This window comes from Pseudopipra pipra, chromosome 1, assembly GCF_036250125.1.
Source record: "Pseudopipra pipra isolate bDixPip1 chromosome 1, bDixPip1.hap1, whole genome shotgun sequence".
NCBI lineage: Eukaryota > Metazoa > Chordata > Aves > Passeriformes > Pipridae > Pseudopipra > Pseudopipra pipra.
In genome coordinates this window covers 71,724,859-71,737,517 of record NC_087549.1, presented here as the reverse complement: position 1 = coordinate 71,737,517, position 12,659 = coordinate 71,724,859, and positions in this window count along the sequence as shown.

Genomic DNA, 12,659 nt, shown 5'->3' with positions numbered 1-12,659 from the left:
ATAGGGCACTCACTCATGTCTTATATCTTCCTGATGTACTTTATTCAAGCAGAGGCTTGGCTGTGTAAGCTATTTTAATTAACACTTTAAGCTAAGCCTTCACCATCTGCTCTCCTTTATAATTACAAATGTAGAGGGAATCTCATTCTCAGTAGTATCATTAAAATTCAAGATAATAAAGAAAATACATAAATGCATGCCATTTTATTCATTCCAAGGGCACTCATTTGCTTTGTTCCTTTTTACTGGTTTTGTCTCATCTAGGACTCAAAGGATGGAGCAGCACTAAATGATGCCCAAATATTTCCTTGACTGAGCCCTTGGGACTGCCTTTGAAATAATGGATGACTCACATGAGCTTCTGAACCACAGAAGAGAAACTTGTACTGTACCAATATTGTACCAGACCAATGAAAATTTGCTTTAAAGAAATTTCATAGAATTTTGCTATATTAAGTTCCCTAACTTTATCTGTTATAGGGCAAAAGGGTATTCATCAAGAACATAAAAATGAAAACAAGAGTCATACTAGCAAAAGATGTAAAAAATTAATGACAGAAGTAAAGAAGTTTCCTTGAAGCATAGTAGTACATAAAGTACTTATAATTTCCATTCTCCAGATACTTGGAAACCTGCTTGGTTACGGTTTCCTGTGTCCTGCACTGACCAGCAATGTGCAGAGCAATCTAACCATCCTTTCCATCAGCATGGTCAGCAGGAAGAATGCTCTCAATCAGCTGCCCCAAAAGTGTCCCAGTGCAGTACCAAACAGCCATGAGCACTTCTCATCAGCAAGGACAAAGCTAAGGCAATAGCCAACAAACTGCTGGAACTGTGGGGAAAGAGCTCTTTCAGTGGCACTGAACAAGAATATTTTGTATAATAAACAAGGAAACTCTTAGTGTTAGTTCTCAGTATATTCGGGAAAAGTTTAGCTTTTGAACTGTCTTTACTGAAAAAGAGGAGTGTATGAAAGAAGTGATTCTATAATCAGTTTCTTTTCTAATGGAAGGAAACCCAGCACAGGACTGGGTGTACTTCTTAGGCTCTTGGCTCCCCAAAGTCCATCTGAAAGACCCTTTCTCTGACTTCTACACCCAAAGAGACTGTCTAGATACTTCTTCTACTGTTCAAGTACAAAGACAGATAAGGTTCCTTCGCAGAAAGGGCATAATTGATATTTTGAATGAAAATAGTTATACTGGCTATTGCATTACTAGTACTATTTTTAGATGTAAACAAAGAAGATGTCATTCTATAAATTACTGAACAGCTGTTAAATAGTAACATTAGAACTCACAGAGGTTTTAACTTACCCAGAACTAGAGTCTTATTTGTTCCCAAATGCAGATTTTGTTCCAAAAGAATATTTTTGAAATTAATTCAGGTACAAAATTATTCAAATAATATATTAATCTTAGATTTATAGCTCATAATCCCAGAAGTTTCTTCATTATTTCAACATTCCATTTTTAGCTAGACTTTTATCTGTAGTTCTTGGTAGTTAATATTAAGTATTCTTAATTTATAATGTCTCTAATACTTAGACTCAGCTGAAATATTTCAGCTTCTTTGTTGGCCCATATTTCCATTAGAATTGATCATTCCTGATATAGATACATTCCATTAATCGAACTAGAAATGAGACCTATCAAATGTCAGTAATAACTTAGATATGATCTATTATGTCATTAGTCACAGAGAGTGATTTCTAGTCTGTTACTCAATATTTATTTGTATTTTTTCACAGAATCACGGAATATGCTGAGTTGCAAGGAACCCTCAAGGATCATCAAGCTCCTGGTCCTGCACAGGACCATCCCCAAGAGTCACACCATGTGCCTGAGAGTATTGTCCAAATGCTTCTTGAACTCTGGCAGGCTTGGTGCTGTGACAATTTCAGTGTGCTAGGGTAAGTAGCAAAATACGTGGAGCCATTCTAAATTTCATTGCAACATTTAAAGATAAGAGATGAATACTGCTTCTGATTTTCTGCCATTTAATTTGAGGATCTCCTTCATATAAAACACATTGAAGTTACATGAAACTTAACTCTGAAATTCTTCTGCTCACAGCAGGGCTTGGGGCAAGATGAATTTCAGATGTACCCTCCAAATGTCTGGTTTCACCACTTATATGAGTGGAATCATTCTGATATGATGCTCAAAGTTTTGCAGATATAATGCATCAACACCAGCAGCAGCAGACAGGCCTCAGGTCTTGCTCCTGCCCACCCAGCTGCCTTCATAGAAACTAGTTGCCATCCAGGAGTATTATCTTAAGATAGCTTAAAGTGATCCAGAAGGAGCTCAGGACCATCACTTTGTTCTCACTGGTACAAAATCTCTTGCCTATTCTTCTGTTCCACCAGGTTGTTATGCTGGTCGAGAATAAAACAATAATTCCTGGAAGGGATGTCTGGAGGTCATCTATTTCTCCACTGCTAGCCTCCCCAAGTTGGGCCAGCTTAGATCAAGTTGCTCAGGATCTTCTCCAGTTATGTTTTGAATATTTTCAAAATTGGAAATTCCACATCCCCTTTGAGCAATCTGTTCCAATTGTGTATCTGTTTTTGACAGATGCAGCTGATGTAACCCAATCAGTACTTTGCACAGGAGGTGGTCTTTCAATACAATTCTAGTTTATTGTAAAACACTTGTACAGTACCACAGATGAATGACAATTTCATAAGTCTGAGGTTCAATCTTTCAGACTTTGCCATATATATCATGCTTATTCCTTCAGGCCAAAGCAGGAACAGCACTGCCTAAATATGAGAAACAGAACATGCATGTTTATTCAACATCTCAACACAGCCGTTTCCTTAGCTCCTGTCCATGGATCTAAACTATGCTGATGTATCAGAGGCCGTCCTTAATCAAGGCTCCAGGGCTGTGTGGAAAAGGTAAAGTACAGATTTTCATTTTTTGGAGTCAGTGCAATCATTTTATTGAAAATATTTTACTTGAACATGATAAAAGAAAAGCAGGATCTGAAGAATTTCTAAAAACCTTCCCAATTGTGAGTCACCACAGAGAATTTACTGGCATCTTTTTGTTCTTCATTTTTTTTACCAGCTCTTACAGGATGCTATTTTAGAAGCAGTTGGACATTTTACAATGTGTTTTATTTCCCCTTCTTGTTTGCCTGGGAGTACACAAACATTTTGAAGATAATACAGGGATGCTGTATACTCAGATCTTTAATGTTACTAAATGATGCATTCCATACTCTCAAGGTTACAAAAAGGCAACAAAAAGAGACTATGGCTATAGGAGTTTGGCTTTAGATGCAATAAACCTCCCTAGGAATATAAACTGCCACACTTGCATACGTGTAATTACTGTGCATTGCATGAGGGCAATTAGACACTTCACAAAATAGCCCCAAATCAAGCACACTGACCAGGAAACTGAAGTTAATGACAGAATGAACAACTTATCTTTCTCCATGAATAGCATAAGGCACCTGTCTGGTTGCAGAAGAGCAATGCATTTTTTTCCCCATTTTTTTTTCCAGAGGATTTACTCAAAATGCCAGCACTGCTCCTGCACACCTCTTCCGTAGCTGCAGTTAGAGCATTGATTCAGTGGGCCTGAAACAAACAAGGCTGAAGGCCTGTAACTTCCTCCCAAGGTCGTTTGCCCATTAGTGGGACTTCTCGATTCTGATCTCTGCTAAAGCAGAAATAAAATTATCTTAGAGATCCGCAGAATCAGTGCTATTCTTACGCGTTGTTCTCTTGTCTCCATGAATTTGGCATTGTTGTCTGGTAGAATTATAGACTCCTAGAATATGCTGAGTTGGAAATGACCCATCAGGATCGTCGAGTTCAACTCCTGGCCTTGTACAGGACACCCCAAGAATCACACTATGTGCCTAAGAGTGTTGTCCAAATGCTTTTTGAACTCAGACTTAGTGATGTGACCACTTCCCTGGGGAGCCTGTTCCAGTGCCCAACCACCCTCTGGGTGAAAAACCTTTTCCTGTAATTTAATCTAACCTCCCCTGAGTCAGCTTTGTGCCATTCCCTTGGGTCCTGTCACTGGTCATGAGAGTGAAGAGATTAATACCTGACCCTCTGCTTCTCCCTGTGAGGATGTTGAGGACTGCAAGAAGGCCTCCCCTCAGTTTCCTCTTCTCCAGGCTGAACAGAACAAGTGACCTCAGCCATTCCTCATACGGCTTCTCCTCAAGGCCTTTCACCATCTTCATTAACCTCCTTTAGATGGTCTCTTATAATTTAATATCTTTTTTATATTGTGGTGCCCAAAACTGCACACAATATTCAAGGTGAAGCCACACCAGTGAAGAGCAGAGCAGGACAATCCCATCCCTCAAACAGCTGGTGATGCTTTGCGTGATGCCCCCCAGGACACGGTTGGCCCTCCTGGTTGCTTTAAAGATTACACAGGGTAATCTATATGTAGCTACTTTTACGGACAAAATGAACCCTCAACAGACCAAATGAGTGTGCAAGTGTGCAAGACCAAATGAGTGTCCCCCTCATAAGAGAGGGATGGACACCGACATCTCTGTCCAAGGGAAACTGGGTATAGCTTGGGACTTCACTGCTGTTATGTCCAGTTTCAACATCCCAGTTCAGAAAAGATATATTTTAGCACACGCAGAACTTCAGTTGTAGCATATATAGAACTTACAAGTGTCTCTGGGAGATGACTAGTGAATTTCAAATGTTTTCAAGTTCAGTTAGCAACTGAGCAGATGTTTTCTCATCTGTAATTTTGAACCCTGACACCTGAGATTTATCCTTATATTGTACCTGGCACTGAGGGCCTTTACTCTATGTTCTCATTATTGCAATTACCACTGGAGCTGATGATAGTTACCCTTTTCTTATCGCCAAATTCAGTTCCTGTTAGCAGCCCTTTAATTAGTTCTCATGTTCAGTAGACCAATCATCAGAGAAAGGAGAAAGGAGCTCATAAAATTTCATTTTTGCCCATGCTTACTCCTACTGAAAATTATGACTCAGTGAGAGAAGAGGAGGCCAATATGTAGCACTGAATGATTCATTACAAATATTTCAGAACTCTGACAGCAGTTATCATTAAAGCTTTTATAAATGTGTTTCCTGGATAGAATCCCATGATCCAGATCTTCTGGTGTGGGCAGGCTCAGTTTCACCAAAAAAAGAGTGGGCAACAGCAGCTTCAAGAAAGCTTTATAGTCTTCCTAATTCCTACCTTACTGTGAGATAATTTTGAGAAATTTTGGATTTATGTCCATTTCCCCCAAGCTTTTAGAGCTGGCAACTAAAGACCGTATGTGTTTTGTAAATGCAACCCAAACACAATTCCCAGGGAATTTGTTAGTTGGGTGTTGGTCGAAAAACTGAACAGTTCCAGACAACTAAGAGAAGGTAGTTTATTTTTTATTAGACTAACTTACATAGACAGAAAAAATAGGAAAATGTTAATATACAGAAACTGTGTGTATTGAACAGAAGGCACAGGTTTTAAAGCTGAAGAGAAAGCTGAGTTCTTGCTCTTGCTCAAACCAAAAATAAATATATCCTTATACCTGATAATTTTGCTATGTCAGCTGAAACTTTTGTGCTTGAATCTTTTAACCAAAGAGCAGTAGACTTTTTCCAGATGATTTCATTTGTACAAATGAAAATCTGCAGCAGCTGAAACAAAGGAGTGATGGAGCACCTTCATTTAAAGAAAAAAATGAAGCAGAATGCAATTAATCTTGGGTCACAAAAAGTGTAGTTGAGGTATAATCTGAATACTGACAAGCATTGTAGTGTTTCAGGTACCATCTGCAACTTCTTTACAGATAACAAAGTGCTTACAAGCAGCTGCTACCAGGGAGCTCACCCAGCAAAAGCTGCCTCTGCTCTGTGTTAGCTTAATTTCAACATCCACACTACTCAACAAAGTTGTCTTGAAAAACGTGGTCACGGTGGAGGGGTCCCAACTGTTCAGTCCTCACACTCTGGGCCATCACAGCTGAGCATTGCCTAATCCTTGATCACCAATACTGTTCAGTGTGATCTTCCTCATGCCCAGGTGTGCCTTTGGAGAAAAAAACCTGTGACACGGCCTGTAGGTGTACCACCACAGGCTGCCAACACCTTAGCAAGTTGTATTGCTATGACTTCTATCTGTGAGTTGGTGGCCTTTTGACATTCAGAGCTCTGGAATCCTTTGCTCAGCTGCTCAGGTAATACTTCCCCTTGCATTCCTCATGCTGCCACTTTCATGCTGTCACCCTCATGCTGTCGCTCTAATGCTGCTGTGGGCACGGCCTTGTGTCTGTAAAATCTAATAACATTGTTATGGTGGGTTCTCATGGAAAATGGTTGCCACCAGTGTGAGAATTACCCCTTCTTCCCCACTTTTCCTACTCCTTGACTATAGTTTCAGTTTACAATATAAGGGAAATACTACCTGGGGTGATGAATGGAACACGTCACCTTTTTTCTGTGTTTTCCATTTCTTTTGCACTTCTTAGCACAGATTGTTGTTGTTCATCCTGTCCTGACCAGGCTGCTGTCCTATGCCATCCTTCATTTCTCTTTCAAAGGGCTGTGAGGGGGGGGGGAGAACCTTGCCTCTGTGAAGGCAATGTGTTTATAGTCTATTAAAAGCCTTTTCTTTGAATAAAGACACAGTCCTCCTGCCCTGTCAGCATTTCTGACTTGTCCAGGATGATCTGAAAAAAGTGTCTGACCACAATGTGGTCAGATATGTGGTCACATTTTGCAGTGTGAGAGGTGCTTATGATGTGGGGCTTAATTATTTCCAAACCTTTTTTCAAAAGTGGCATAGACTTTCGTGACCAGCACCCCCTGTAGTATGGTTGGCATAACTAACACATTTTTATAGAACCAAGAGCCATCCTCTGTGATCAAGATGGTCAAGTATCAGTCACCTTTTCCCTCCTTATCAGGCCTTGAAAGTCCTGTGCACCAATCAGATTTCTTCTTCCCCTCCTTATTGACCTCAGGGTTCCTGGAACAGCAACACCTTATGGTGGGACCACACTCAGCATGTACACAGGGTTCGCATGGGGAGGGATATTTCTGAAATGGGGGTGGCTGTACCTGAGCAAGGAAGGAGAGCTGGTGTGGAGTGCTGTGCTGCTGCGTCTTACTTTGGAGTCTTCTGCCCCCTGATGTGTCCTGGTCACAAAATCTATGGTAGGCAAAGCCATGGTGGAGGTTGCTCCCCCAGAGAAGTCACCCCTGACTGGGGCACTTTGCCAAGTGAAATTTTGTGATGGGAACAGTTCCAGGCGTGGAGAAAAACATACAGCAATTGACAGGATTTTATTATATGGACCTTACAGTTATTATATGGACTTTACTATTATTATGTGGTTTCATTGCATTCACACTACACAGTGCACAGCCTGGACATGCCCAGGCTTGCCATGAGTTTGCCTGCTCCCTGCTTCCCCTGCTCCTCCCCCTTTTGCCCGTGTCCCTATCCTGGTTTGTCCCCCTGCTTGTCTGTCTCATGCTCCGCCCTATGTTCTGGCCCTTTCCCCTCCCGAACTGATAAAAGACCGGGTGCACGCGTGAATAGAGGATTCTACGTGCACCCTCCCTTGTGTACCGGACCCGTGCTCTGCCACGGTCCCATCCCCCCTTCGGATTGCAGCAAAACTTCACCAATTTTTTATATGTTTGATAGACTAACACTTATTCTGTAACTCTGAGGCTCCCTTTAAGAGCAGAACTGAACTCACGCACAATCACACAGCCCTAGACACCTCACCAACAATGGCAATGAGGGCGGCTGTTTCCTCAAGTCTGTAGGTGGTTCCTTTTGAGCTGTCAACCATTTCTTGCATGAGAAGACACTGGAAAGAATTACGTTGCTGCTTCACTTGCCCCAGGTGTGTAATTTTTTCACCATAATGCAGGTAATGAGATCGGCATGACTCTCAGGGATGGTATGAGAGCATGGCAGGCCTCTTGGCATCATTCTGAAGGGCTACATCAGAGGCAGCATGCTGAAATGCTGTGGCCTTCCTTTTGTGGAGAATGGGAAATTTCCAGTGACAATTTCCAAGCGGTAGGAAGGGAAATACTGTAACATTAGTAAAGAGTTAATATCAGTTACAGTTAACACAGAATGTAGACCAAAGTCAAATCATAGAATCACAGAACCATAGAATGGCTTGGGTTGAAGGGACCTCTAGTTCTGACCCCAATACCGGGGCAGGGTACCTTCCACTAGACCAGATTGCTCAAACCCCCCTCCAACCTGGCCCTGAACACTTCTGGTAATGCCAGTTAATAGGTTTCAAGGTCACTCTTTCATATGGTTTAGATTATTCACATCAGAACAGCCATAGGGCTGTTGCAGAGGTACCAATCCAGGGCTCCCTCCCAGCTGTGTCCAGTATGGCTGTACTGTTTACTCCGGCAATGAATAATAGGAAGAAAAACTGGCTCAGGAGCAATCATGTCCTGGCACAAACCCCAGTGATACTCTGGAATTAACTCTAAGAAAAAAAAATGCTTGTTGCAAATAAGGTGATAAGTTATATAATTTCTCTCAGAAAAATTATTCTACACAGAAAACTGACATGCTTTCATTCACCTAACTGTAAAAAAAAAACCCCATTTTTTTAAGAAGAGAAACATTAATTATGAATGGCTTAGGCTATTGCAGAAAAAAAAGATATACACTTATGGGAAGTGAAGAGTTTGCTTTTCTGCAGTGTTTCTATTGAGATGAAGTATGCTGGTTAGCATATGACTAACTCATTCTTTTGGTAGAGAAAAAAAGTGTAGAAATTATATACCTTATTACCATACAATATGTCTGTGATCATGACTTTTAAAGCTGGCATAAAATAGAAAAGAGGCCTTTCTTAATCATCACTTGGTGTTAATACAAAGGCACCATAAGGAGAAGATGAAACAAACCATTTAAGTTAATATACTCTTGTCAAGCAAGAAGCAGTATGATGGCATGACTCCAGTCTCTCAGAGGAAGGAATTTTTTTGTTCAGTGAAAGCTGATACCTCAGTGAGCCACCCAGCACAAAAATAGGAAATGAAGTTAAGAAATGCAAAGCTCTTCCATTCCTCTCATCTTTTCTCCCTGCATCAATAAATTATTATCTTTAATTTTATGGGAGTATAGAGAGGAGAAAACAAGCCATAGCTTGTCATCAGAGCTTGACAAAACTAGAAATAAGTTTTCTTTTGCTGTCAACGTACAATGACAATTTTCACAGTACTATTTCAGGTATCAGCTCCCTGTAAATACTTCTGTCCTATTATAGCTATGCAATACTTCGGGGTCAGAAAGCAATTGAATGAAAACCTATCCCTTGCTAAAGGAACAAACAGTCAGTGGAGTGCCAGCAATGTCACGTAGCAGATTCTGGATGACATGCATGCCACAGTTCATTTGGATCTCTCAAATTTAAAGGACAATGCACTCTGTGTACTAGTCTGTATTTCATTACCTCATTAGGTAAAAATCAAACAAGGGCTCAATCCTCTCTCAGCAGACTGGTCTAGTTGATAACTCCCTAATTCGTACCTTCATTAATTCACAAATTCATTAGCTGACAAAGGCAGTAACTCACGAAATCACACTATCAGCCAGTGTACATGTTGCTCTCACTTTAGCTTAATTGTTCTGCTACCACTGAACAGGATTTAGTGTGAGCTGTTCCATAGGCCAAAACCTGGGCAGGAGTCAAGTGGTCACCCACACTCCACCACTTGGTATAGGCTACAAGTCTAGTAAGTCCCACAGTGCAGGGAGGTACTGTTACTCTTCCTGCCTCACTATGAGTGAAGGTACAGGAAAGTTTTGAGCGCTTCCATGGGAAAGTTTAGCATCACAGTTTATTATTAGGCAACATGCTTTCAGTGTGGAGATGTTAGCACTAGATCTGGATGTATAAACATGTTAATGGAAAACAAATAAAATATAGAAAAACAATACAACGATCCTGAGTTGTAACCTAAGATGCAATATGCCAGTTGCAGATGGTGCATAATCCATAAAAATGTCTAGCAGTTTGTTCAATTCCTGTTACAATCTTGACAGTCTGGTCAGTATCATGCCTGATAGCAAAAGTCATCTGCTTTTGACAAGAAATTGCTTTCTTATACTTGTTGATTAAAATTTCTGCTTCTTCAGTTTGAGAATGAACTGTGTCCCATAATGGTCCTAAGGGTCCTGTCCAAGTTGTAAGCCAATATTCCATCAGCAAAAAAATTAATTAGATTTTTAGCTTCTCTGAAGTTATTTTGTCATTACAGAGAACATCACAGATCAAACCAAATACATGTACAACCCAGTTTTCACTGAAGTACAACTATGCAGTTACCACACAGTTAGCCTAAATAGCAGGCACCTGAAATCATATCACTCATACAAAGGCCTTGAATTACTAAATGTTCAGGGCAGTACTGTTTGTGGTTTCCTCATTCTACATCCATGATTAGGTTACCTTTGTTATCCATGCATTTGGTCCCTTGAACTAGCAGTCATATTAGCTACAATAGTGGGGAGTGGGTTGTATTGGTAAATGAGTTCCTTTTGGCTTTCCCTATTTATACTGCAGTGATAAACAGATCCACCCAACAGACTACTTTTGCCTGCTATCCTTAACTTTTCATGAATGGAGTTTATGATACTTGCACCAATCCAAATAACTGCATCCCGAACATCGCAGGATTCCCACTGTGGATCCAATGGGCTTGCAGTTCATATTCATTTATAATAAAGGTTTGCATGGTAACATCAGCAGTGGCACTGCTGGTATTTAAAACCAATTTTTGAACACCAGCATACATGTCCTTGAAAATCTTCTGGAGTTTTGTCCAAGAGTTTAGGCTAATTATCAAGGTGTCAAAAGTTGCATCCTTTCAATTTATTATATCCCCAAGTCATGGAAGAGTTCACCATCATCCAGAGATGTGCTTGATTTTCACACAGTGTATCATTTATCAAACAGTATCCCAGAATTCCCAATGCAAGGGTCAGGGTTGTTTGATGTATAAAGCATCCTGACTTTATACATTTCAACATTCTCTCGGTGATAAAACCTTACCACAGGGAATCTTAACGAAGGTCAAGGGAATATTTGGTCTACCTGCTAGAGGGACACTTTCCATAGCATGCATGTCAAATGGCATCTTTCACTCATTTGTCCAGGATGTCAGTGGTTCCTATGGAGTGAGTAAGAAAACTTATTACTTGGACTGTATCCAAGCCTCCACGATGATAAATTTCACTCCCATAATAGTTTCCATTGCTGTTTCCTATGTTCCATTCTCTCAAAAGCACTGCAAAGTAACCCAGAGTTTCCCAGCTGATGGATGTTGAATTCTCACCTGATCCCTGGATGCCACACTGAGGTGTTCAAAGCATCCTGCTGGTGCTGGTTCAGTACAGAAGATTGTTCAAAACTTTTAAACAGTGGGCTACCAGTTGCTGTCTGTCAGGATTTTAAGAATTGCATGGCCACTTCCACAATTAGTGCCACCATTGTGCCATTTGATTTTTTAAGCAGTGTGCTTTATCTTTCTCCTATACCATAACTTGGAGTCACTGCAAAGTCCACTTAACACCATGGACAAGACACCATTCCTGTAACTAACTTATTTTAAAAATGTGCCCTGTTACCTGATTGTACCTGTTGTGACATTGACTGTGGATGCAGCCCATGCGAGGTAAACATCATCCAAACTGCTCACTACTTCAGTTGTGATTGTAATAACTTTCCACCCCATGGAGGTACATGTTTGAGTATGACACAGTCTACTTGCCCAATATTTCCACAGGACCTTTCCTTCCTTAAGGTTTGCTTGTTGTTGACCTTGGACAATAGAAACCTTATTTTCAACATCAAATTTACTAGTTGTCACTATATGAGCTGCTTGTTTCTTATTAATCAGACACCCTCATCTTCTGGCATTCTGGTGCGGAAGAAACGCCTTGAGTGCCGAATGGTTACATGAACACCATCATTTTCTGGTGGGCTGCTATATGACCTATAGTAATAGGATCACAGTTGGCAATGCCTTATATTTGCTGCCAATATTTGTTTCCCTATATATTGAGATATGAGGATAGTTTACCCAATTTCCTAACCATTGTGTAGTACTAGCCCATACAGCATAGGAATCGGTGTATATGGCCTGTTCACCATTTCTGAGACTTAATACAGGAGTATAGAGCTCTGCTAATTGAAAAAAAACCAACAACCTTTTATTTGCTCAGTTACTACAGGTTCTTCAGCTCTAAATACAGCAGCAGCCATTCCTTACCATTCACACTATGTTTAGTTCCTTTCAGTAAACCAGACATCATCTGGGTGACTGGAGTTGAAGTCAGGGACATCCTGGACAGAAGTGCGAGGAGGCTCCATGTATGTATCAAGGCCAGTCTTCACGAACGAAGATTTGGGAAAGGTCTCTACCCACGTTTGTTACAAGCGCGCTGCTGATACAGGGCTTTGCAAATGCGGGTAAGGCCTTCAAGCCTGCACAATGGATTTTTTAGGTGAGACACAGTATGCACTGAACTGAGCCCACCCTTTAATCCTAAGGTTCATCTGCCAGGGCCGAGCGAGCTTGGACGGTGGCAGCGAGGTCCTCAGGATGTAGGTTTGTTTAGAGTGACCTTCTCTTAGATGGATGGCCTTAC